We start from the raw sequence: 10,658 nt of genomic DNA, 5'->3' as shown, positions 1-10,658 counted from the left end.
CTTTTCCATACATCCTCCTCCTTTTTTCCTCTTCTCTTTCCTTTTTTTTCATCTTCCTTTTCCATCTTCTCCTCTTCCCTTACTTTAACTTCCCCTTTTTATCCTCTCCTCTTCACTATACTCCTTCGCCTTTCTCCCTCCCTCTTCTCTCTCCCCTCCCCTCCCCTCCCTTCCATTTCTTTTCGTTTTCCACCAATCTCTCTCCCTCCTTCCCCTCAACTCAGAGAAGTTACAGACATGATGAACCTCAGAACACCGATATTTCTCTATCATCTCTCTCTCTCTCTCTCTCTCTCTCTCCACTGCAGACGCCCCAGTTAACAGCCACGGAGATAGATGAAGCCGAGGGCATGCTGATAATGAGAGAGAGAGAGAGAGAGAGAGAGAGAGAGAGAGAGAAATAGGGGAAAAAATGAAAGGGAAGGCAAGTGAGAGAGGGGTAAGGATCAGAGAAGTAAGAATAAGGAAGAGGAGGAAAGAATAAAGAGGAAAGAAGGCTGGGGGAAAAAAAGACAGGTGAAGAAAGGGGCGTTAGTGTTGATAAAGTGAGACGGGAAATAAAATGGGATAGAATGAAAAGAATAACATGAGAACGGACAGGAGTACAGATAAAAAGAAGGAGAGAGAGAGAGCGAAAATAAAAAGAAGATGTATGATAAAGCTGACGCTGCATCTCATCAGAAACCAGTCTCTCTCACGGGAAAGGAGATTTAAAAAAAAAAAAAAAAAAAAAAAAAAAAAAAGACAAGGCAGGATTTTCACAAGTTTTCCCTTCCACACCATTTACAACTCCCACTAACACTCCCTTTGGATGAATTTTAGAAGATTACTCCGCCTTTCACTGTCTTTATGCAATCTTCATGAACTTAATATAACTTTGGAGACTCTTTGAACTTAGACACAGCCTGCATTTGCCCTCAACACAAGGTACTGAATAAAACAGTCTGGTAGTAAGAATGTACCAAACAAATATAAAGTAAAACACACACACACACACACACACACACACACACACACACACACACACACACACACACACACACAAAGAACTTAGAGAAGCTATGCAAGAAAAGGAAAACATGACATATAGAGGAAATTTACTGGTGAATTTAATTTTAAAGGGAAGGAAAGAATGTCAGACTGAGGAATAAACAAGAGGAAAATACGAGAGAAAGAGGATAAGAAAATATGTTTTGCAGTCAGGAGAGCGTGAATAACAATGAGAGAGAGAGAGAGAGAGAGATGAGGGGGAGGGGGGAGGGGGGAGGAAGATGGAAAGAAAAAAAAATCTTTGTCTACGGTCAGGAAGAAAATAATAAGATTGGAAGAAATTAAAGGAGAAGGAAAAATCAGGAAGGTGGGGATGAAGAGGAAGGAGAAATTAAAAACAGGCATAATTAAAACAAAAGCATTATTTGTCCTGAAAGAAAAAATGAAATGAAAACAGGAGGAGGAGGAAGCACAGGAAGAAACAAGAAAGAAGGAAAAAACGATGGATAAGAAGAAAGAGAAACAAAGAAATCAGGGAATGACATCAGATATAGGAATCCAACAAAACTTTTGTCTTGCACAGAGAAACGAAGAAATGAGAAGAAGAAGTGAGGAAATGAGAAGGAAATGATAAGAAAAGATCAAAGAGGATATAAAAAAAAGAATTTGGAAGGAAGAAGGGAAAAGCAAATAAAGAACGAACACAGATGACTAAGGCGAAGGGAAGAAAACATGGTAAGAACAATGAGGAAGTGAATAACAGAGGATCGAAGGTTGATGGGAGAAAAAAAAAGAAATAAGACAGGAAAAATGAAAGCAGGAAAGGAAAAGAAATAAGAGAAAAGACGAAAGCGTAAAACCAAACGTCCCTTTCCCTGTCCATATTTGCATATCATCCCCGACAATCCTGATTTTTGTGATAAATCTGGAGAGAGAGAGAGAGAGAGAGAGAGAGAATGAAATTTAGAAAATTATAACAGAGAATGGAAGAGAACTGAAAAGACAAAGATGAAGAATAAAGGATGAAAAATGAAAGCAATAAGTAAGAAAAATGACAAAGAAAGACCTGAAATGGTGTGTGTGTGTGTGTGTGTGTGTGTGTGTGTGTGTGTGTGTGTGTGTGTGTGTGTGTGTGTGTGTGTGTGTGTGTGTGTGTGTGTGGAGAGAGAGAGAGAGAGATCAGTGACTTAGATGATGGATGCTGAGAAGAAAGAGGATGGAAATGAGGATAACAGAAGAGACAAAAGAAGAGAGGGAAAGAGGCAGGACGCAAGCAAGAAAGAGGAAGGAAGGAAGGACGAAGGAATACGGGAAGAGAGAAAAATGAATGAGCAGAAATACGAAGGAGAAAATGGAAAGAAAAGAGAAAAACATATAGGGAGGGGGAAAGAAGAACCCAAACGGAATCGACAGACAAAGAGGAACTGAGAAAGAAAAAGTGGAAGAGAGAGAGACAGAGATAATGTAGAGGCTCTAGGAACTTTCTTTTTCTTTTTAATTTTAACTACCTCCAGACGAGTTTACTTAACACAGGAATGGCCTCTTGTAGAACAGGTTAATGAAGGCCGTATCTTAACTTCACCAGGTCAAAAAGTCTCTCCTTGGATGATCAGATATCATCTGGAACTAGCAAGACACACAGACAGACAAACAGATACGGTATAGAGGTAGACAGTTAAAGACACAAAGATGGACTGACAGACAGACATAAGGTTAATACAAACACATCGATAGACATACATGAAGAAAGGAGGTAAATGAAACAGACAAAAAGACACAGACACAGACAGGCTGGCAGACAGATAGATAAATAGATATACAGACAGACAGACGGAGACTGGCAAAGAGACATACAGAAAGACAATTACTGAAAGCTGATCGACAGACGGACACGGTGACTGACTCACTAACATAAAAGCTAAACAAAGATATATACAAACGACAGAGATGAGGGTAGGGGAGAATGATTGCTGACAAATGGAAGGTTTAGAGGGAATAAATGAAAATGACACTACTGATTCTATTTGATGGGGTGCTGCGAGAGAGAGAGAGAGAGAGAGAGAGAGAGAGACAGACAGACAGACAGACAGACAGACAGAGAGAGAGAGACAGAGAGAGAGAATCCTACGTAAACACTAAGTAGACGTGACTAAAACTGTTTTTTCCCGACAGATAAACCCATCATGGGTCAATAGGCTTGGTGTTACCTGTATTTCCTGTGTACTTTGCTGTGTATTTCCTGTGTACACTAATGTATTTCCTGTGTACTTTGCTGTGTATTTCCTGTGTACTTTGCTGTGTATTTCCTGTGCACTTTGCTGTGTATTTCCTGTGTACACTAATGTATTTCCTGTGTACTTTGCTGTGTATTTCCTGTGTACACTAATGTATTTCCTGTGTACTTTGCTGTGTATTTCCTGTGTACACTAATGTATTTCCTGTGTACTTTGCTGTGTATTTCCTGTGTACACTAATGTATTTCCTGTGTACTTTGCTGTGTATTTCCTGTGTACATTAATGTGTATTTCCTGTGTACTTTAATGTGTATTTCCTGTGTACTTCAATATGTATTTCCTGTGTACTTTAATGTGTATTTCCTGTGTGCTTTAATGTGTATATCCTGTGTACTTTACTGTGTATTTACTGTGTACTTTATTGTGTATTTCCTGTGTACTTTAATGTGTATTTCCTGTGTACTTTAATGTGTATTTCCTGTGTACTTCAATATGTATTTCCTGTGTACTTTAATGTGCATTTCCTGTGTACTTTACTGTGCTCTTCCTTTCAGTCTCTTCATCTCTTGTGTGCTTCCTTCCTCGCTCATTAACACACCTTCACCAGACTCAGACATATGAGGCATTTGTGCAACAGGACACTTACCAATACTGACTCTCGTATTCAGTGTTTGTTTCTCTGCTAAACCAAAAAGTTTATTGTTAGTGAGAATAAAATATTTAAGATAAATACAGGCCTATCACACTCAGCCACGTGAGGAACTAGAGCAATGACACTGACTTGGGAATACTGATGGTTGAGGTGACTGGTATTATGGATGGATGGTTTGAGGGAAAGGGGGAAAGGGAGGACGAAAAGGGTGCGGAAGGGGAAGGGAGGGGATGAGCCAGGGGGTGAATAGGAGGGGGAGGGGGAAGGATGCGAAAGATGGGGGAGAACGAGATGGAGAAAGGGTGGGTGAGGGGGAGAGGGAAAGGGGAGAGGGATGGGGGAGGGGGAGAGGGATGGGGGAGAGGGATGGGAAGCAGAAAATGAAGAACAGAGTGAAGAGGACAGGGGAAAGGGAAGAGGTGGGGGAAAGGGAAGAGGAGGGGGAGAGGGAGGAGGAGGAGGGGGACTACTGACTGGGAGGGGTTAGTGAAGGGGAAGAGAGGGGAAGAAGACGGGGGGGAAGGGGGGGTCAGTGTGGGGTCTGTGAATTGGTTCATTAATAACTGTCCAGCTCAGTCTATTAGTTCTCACCTTCCTTACTTTATTTCTTCTTTCTTTTCTTGCTTCCCTCCAATCATTCATCTTTTCTTGGTTTTGCTTTTTACTGCGTTATTACTGTGTGTATTGCCCCAGCAAGAGCGTAGGGACCTGAGGCTAAGCTACTCAATCCTGATATGATGACTGACCATTCAGCCAGTCTTGAGTGGCATATGTGTAGTAAAATTCAACTATTCCTAGGATTTATACCCATATGAGCTACATCAGTCTGGAGTGTCTTAATCCACTAAATCTCCAGACGTCCAATGCTTGGCTATATGGTCATCACTTACAAGAAACCAATTACCGTGTCACTTACTGTACCGTCATCAAAAGCTAACACTACATCGAGTGAGTGAATGGCAGGTGCTCCCACCTACCCTCTTCCCTAGGTTACTCTCGAACTCCCTCCTCCCTCTGCTCTTTCCCCCTTCCCTCATGCCTTCATTCATTTATTCTATACCCTTCCACTACTGGTCTCTCTACTCCCACCCCCCAACCCCTCTCTGCCTCTCTCTCTCTGTTACGGTTGCATGCACGAGCTTACCTTCTTTTACAACTCCCTCGTCCCCTCCTTCCTCCGATTCTTCTTTGATATCTTTTCCTCCTCCTCCTTTTCTTCCCTATTACTCTTCTCTCAATGTTTATAGCCATTCCTTCTCTTCTCTTTTCTCCTTCACCTTTTTACTGTGCATTTTTTCCGCATCTCTCTCAGCCCCTTCTTCCTCCCACTCTCCTTTCTTCTCTTTCCTCTTGTTCTACTCTACTGCTTTTCTCTCCATTTTTCCTTCCTTCCCTACTCGTCCTCCTCCTCTTTTTCCTCTTCCCGTTTTACACTCTGTCGCTTCTGCATCTCTCAATCCACTTTTCCTCGCTCTCTTTTCATTTTCTCTACATCACATTTTTTTTTTTTTTTTATGCGAGGAAGAAGGAACCAAAGGCATGAGCCCGCAGTAACAGTTCCCTCCAAGAGAAAAACAAAATACAATAGAGAGCCAAATTCAAGATCCGATCATTTTGAGATGCCTGGACACACTACGTTTGAAAGACTGGAGATCATAGGCAGATGGAAATACAGACAGAGGGAGACAGTTCCAGAGCTGACCTGTTGCATAAATGAAAGACTGGGAGTAACGGTTAACTCTTGCATTAGAGAGTTGGACAGAAAAGGGATGAGAGTTTGCTGCCAGACGGGTGCTACGCGCCCGTCGTAGAGGTGGAGGAACGCAAGCAGACAGTTCAGAGGAGCAGTGACCATTAAAGTAGCGATAGAAAAGAGATAAAGATGCAACAGTGCGGCGAAGAGACAGAGGTTGAAGGGAGTCAGTAAGAGGAGGAGAGTTAATGAGACGAAAAGCCTTTGACTCCACCCTATTGAGAAGAGCTGTATGTGGGGAGCCTCCCCACACATGAGAGTTGTACTCCACACAGGGGCGGATAAAACCCCTGTATAGAGTCAACAATTGTGCAGGGGTAAAGAAAGAGCGCAGTCGGCTTAGCACACCCAATCTCTTGGAAGCAGATTTTACAAGAGATGTAATATGATCTTTCCAAGATAAGTCCCGAGTAAATGAAACCCCAAGCATGTTCAAGGATGATGCAGGATTAATCTGAATATTATTAAACATTAGTGGGTATACCTGTGGAAGATTTTGTCGGGTTGATAGGTGTAAGAACTGAGTCTTAGATGCATTAAAGACAACCATATTATTTTTACCCCAGTCAGAGATATGAGCCAAGTCAGACATTAGGTGTGCCATAGCCTCATCCCTTGTTTCTTGAAGTAACTGTTGAGATGGGCGTTGCGGGAACCGAATGGAAAGGTGAAGGGTGGAGTCATCAGCGTATGAGTGGATAGGGTTAGATGTACAGCTTAGAAGATCATTGATGAATAAAAGGAAGAGAGTTGGTGATAGGACAGAGCCCTGAGGAACACCACTGTTGATAGATCTAGGAGAAGAACGATGGCCGTCTACGACAGCAGCTATAGAACGACCAGAAAGCCTTTGAGATGTCAAGTGCAATGGCAAAGCTTTCGCCAAAGTCCCGAAAGGAGGATGACCAGGAGTCTGAAAGGTAGGTGAGAAGATCGCCAGTGGAGCGTCCCTGACGGAACCAATACTGACGATCGGAAAGAAGGTTGTGATAGGAAAGATGCCTTAAAATTTTTCTATTAAGAATTGACTCGAAAACTTTTGAAATACAGGACGTTAAAGCAATTGGACGATAGTTGGAGGGTTGGGAGTGGTCACCCTTCTTTGGGACTGGCTGAATGAGAGCAAACTTCCAGCAAGAAGGAAAGGTACAAGTTGACAGACAAAGGCGAAATAGTTTGCCTAGGCAGGGTGTAAGCACAGAAGCACAGTTCTTGAGAACAACAGGAGGGACCCCATCAGGCCCATATGCCTTGTTAGTACTGAGGCCAGTAATGGCAGAAAATACATCAACTGAAGAAATTTTAATGTCAGCCATGAGGAAGTCAGAGGGGGGAAGTGATGGAGGAACAGCACCAGAATCGTCTAAGGTGGAATTGGAGGAGAAAGTCTGTGCGAAGAGATCTGCTTTATCAGTAGAAGAAATAGCTACAGAACCATCAGAGTAGAAAAGAGGAGGGAAGGATGATGAGGTAAAGTTGTTAGAAAGGTTTTTGGCAAGGTGCCAGAAGGAGCGGGAAGAATTCGAGTTGGAGAGTTGAGAGCATTTAGTATGGATGAAATTATTTTTAGTAGAGCGAAGAACAGACTTAGCACGATTCCGGGCAGAAACGTAAAGATTATGTGATTCAGGGGTGGGTTGGCTCCGGTACCTTTTGTAGGCCTTCTCCTTGTTGCGGACAGCATTAGAACAAGCGTGATTAAACCAAGGCTTTCTTGCGTTAGTCAAAGGATATGAGAAAGGAATGTATGCTTCCATGCCCGAGAAAATAACCTCCGTAATGCGCAAGGCACACTCAGATGGCTCACGGCCATGGAAGCAATAATCATTCCAGGGAAAATCAAAGAAGTACTGCCTGAGGGCCTCCCAGTCCGCGGCTCCAAAATGCCAGAGACGACGTTTCCCTGGAGGGTCCGCAGGCCGTACTGGAGCGATAGGACAGGTTAAGGTAATAAGGTTGTGATCGGAGGAGCCCAACGGAGAGAAAAGATTAACAGAGTAAGCAGAAGGATTAGTTGTGAGGAAGAGGTCAAGTATGTTGGAGCTCTCTCCAAGGCGGTCAGGGATACGGGTAGGGTGCTGTACAAGCTGCTCTAGGTCATTAAGGATAGAAAAGATGTAGGCTTGTTCACCAGGTGGATCCGTGAAAGGAGAGGAGAACCAAAGGTGGCGGTGAACATTGAAATCTCCAAGAATGGAGATTTCAGAGAAAGGAGAAATGGACAGAATGTGTTCCATCGTAGAAGTAAGATAGTCGAAGAATTTTTGATAGTCAGTAAAATTAGGGGATAAGTAAACAGCACAGATATATTTAGTCAGAGAATGACAGGAAAGCCGAAGCCAGAGAGTGGAGAATTCAGAAGAATCAAGTTCAGGAACACGAGAGCAAGATAAGTCGTTGCGTATGTATACACAACAGCCACCTTTGGCTTTGAAATGAGTATAGAGAAAGTAGGAGGATACAGAAAAGGGTTTGCTGTCAGTTGCCTCAGACAGCTGAGTCTCCGTTAGAAAAAGAAGGTGAGGTTTAGAGGAGGAGAGGTGGTGCTCAACAGAGCGAAAGTTAGATGAAAGGCCGCGAATGTTGCAGAAATGAAGAAGAAGAGAGTCAGACAGTGGTTCCAGGCACCTCGAGTCGTCACCGGGAGAGGGTCAGATGGCGGGGGCATTTATGGTCCCCCCCCCTGGGGACTCCGAGGCTGGGTGAATTGATGCCATTTTGGTGAATTTTGAATAGGAAGTGTAGTGTGTACTGTGCATGTAGTTTGGTGAAGATAGATAGAGAAATTTGTACTGGAGAGCATGCTGGCCTACTCTCTGTGTAACTGAGACACTGAAAAAGTTCAGCAAAGGGGGATGGTCAGGAACTAGTCCTGAGGGCTGATGAAACGGGAGCTCCAGCACTCCCTGTCATCAGCTTTCCATCCACCTCGGGAGTACTGCCCTGCTCGACTGGTGCTACAGTCTACTCCTCTTATTTCTCTCCTTTCGTTTCTCTTCCTTATTTACTCACTTTCTTTCTCTTCTACATCTATCTTTAAACCTCTGTTCCCTCAATCTTCCTTCATTCATCCCACTCATTTTTCTCAGCCCATCTCCCCTCCTCCACTTCCTCCATTCTCCTTTTCTCTCTCTCCTTCCTCCCACTCTCCTTTATTATCCTCTCTTCCCTGTTCCAATCCCTCCCTCCCTACTGTTTCATGTACAGTACTTCCTGCTTAAACACACGCTCTCTCTCTCTCTCTCTCTCTAATACTTGTGTTGGTCAGTGTTTAGTGTATTGCCAGAGTGTGTCCCATTAACCCCTTAAATCCACTGACGTATTTTTCACTGTAATCCAGCCATTACCTGACGCCATTATTCAACACTAGGAGGCACCTGTAGTACTGAAAAGGTTAATTAACGCTGTATCTAACACCTGTTCAAAATGTCTCTCGAAACTGAATATAAAGTGTGGACACTGCAAATAATAATGATAATAATAATAATAATAATAATAATAATAAAAAAAATAATAATAATAATAATAACAATGTACAGCCTCCAGTGTTAAGGCAAATAGTACAAGTCAACTGTACTATGTCAGTAAATATCCAGGTCAGGTGATGTGGCCGAGGACGTGTGGCAAACTTCACACCATTATACTCCTGTTAACAAACACCGACCGCAATGAACCACTTACAAACACTATACATTAACACCTTCACCTGTGCACGTATTTATCTTATATTAACGCCAAAGGATCTTATTTTACCTACAACACACCCGTCAAGCTGAATAGGTAACATAAATAAAAACTTTGTACTCACCCACCTTGCAGTCACATGGGCCTCTGAGCTGCTTCCTTCCCTCACCAAATTACTTTGTAGCGTGACAGGCTTAACAGGTTCTTCTGAGGATCACCAGCACAAGCGTGCACCTGAAAACAGAAGAAAATAATAATGGTGACAGGAACACGGACAGAGACAGGGGAAGACAGTGAAACAGAAGAAACAAGAACATACGTAAACTGAGAAAGGGACAGGTACAAACAGACAGGGAGAAACAAGCACACAGACAAGGGCGGGGACGGGAACTTAGGCAGACAGGGAGGGGAACAGAGAGAAGAACAGGCACATATATGGACAGGAATATACACAGGAACAGAGACAGGGGAAGGGACATGAACAGGAACAGAAACTCAGACAGGGAACAGAGAGACACAGACAGGGACCAGAATATTTAAAGGAGCAAGACAGGAACAGACAGAACAAGGAAAGAAAGAAGGACAAGGCCAGACAAAAAAAATGGGAAGACAAACGGGTATATAATCAACAGAAAGGGAGAGGAACAAGGAGGGACAGGTAAAGGGACAAACAGAATCAAGGGCGGACGGACAGGGGCAGGGACAGAGGAAGACAGAGCCAGTAACAGACAGGGACAGCAAGCAGGGCCAGGTACCCCTTCTCTCACCTGGCCTCTTTTTATAGGTACATAAAAAGGTGGGATAAAGTACAAATCGTGACCGTCTTACAAAGTGGAGCTTTACTGGAACCGTGTGTGTGTGTGTGTGTGTGTGTGTGTGTGTGTGTGTGTGTGTGTGTGTGTGTGTGTGTGTGTGTGTGTGTGTGTGTGTGTGTGTGTGTGTGTGTGTGTGTGTGTGTGTGTGTGTGTGTGTGTCCTAATGTAATCAAACTTTTCCCTGTTCTTACCTCCTCTCTCATACGGTTTTCATCTCTTAGTTTATCGTTCTTCCTTTTTCCAAAAAAAAAACATATCATTTTTCCCTTTTCCAAATAATAACCAGTCATTTTACATAGTCCTTCTCGTTTTTAGGCGCCTGGTGGTTAGAACGCTCCAGTCGCAGTATCGGCCTTGCATTGGCTCGATACCCAAGTGACAATTTTTTTTTTCGATCATGAAATGTCCCAAAGAGAAGCAGTCTGGCCATCTACCCTTTAATGTACTGGTCTACGAAAGCCTAGCCTCTGGTCCCTACAACTCGTATGGGGTAAAATGGCATTGCGTATTGCCATTAATCTTTTGGTTTT

This window comes from Coenobita brevimanus, chromosome 115 (genome assembly GCF_032717465.1).
Source record: "Coenobita brevimanus isolate Jiangsu-jjx chromosome 115, ASM3271746v2, whole genome shotgun sequence".
NCBI lineage: Eukaryota > Metazoa > Arthropoda > Malacostraca > Decapoda > Coenobitidae > Coenobita > Coenobita brevimanus.
Note: the sequence above shows the minus strand (reverse complement) of the source record.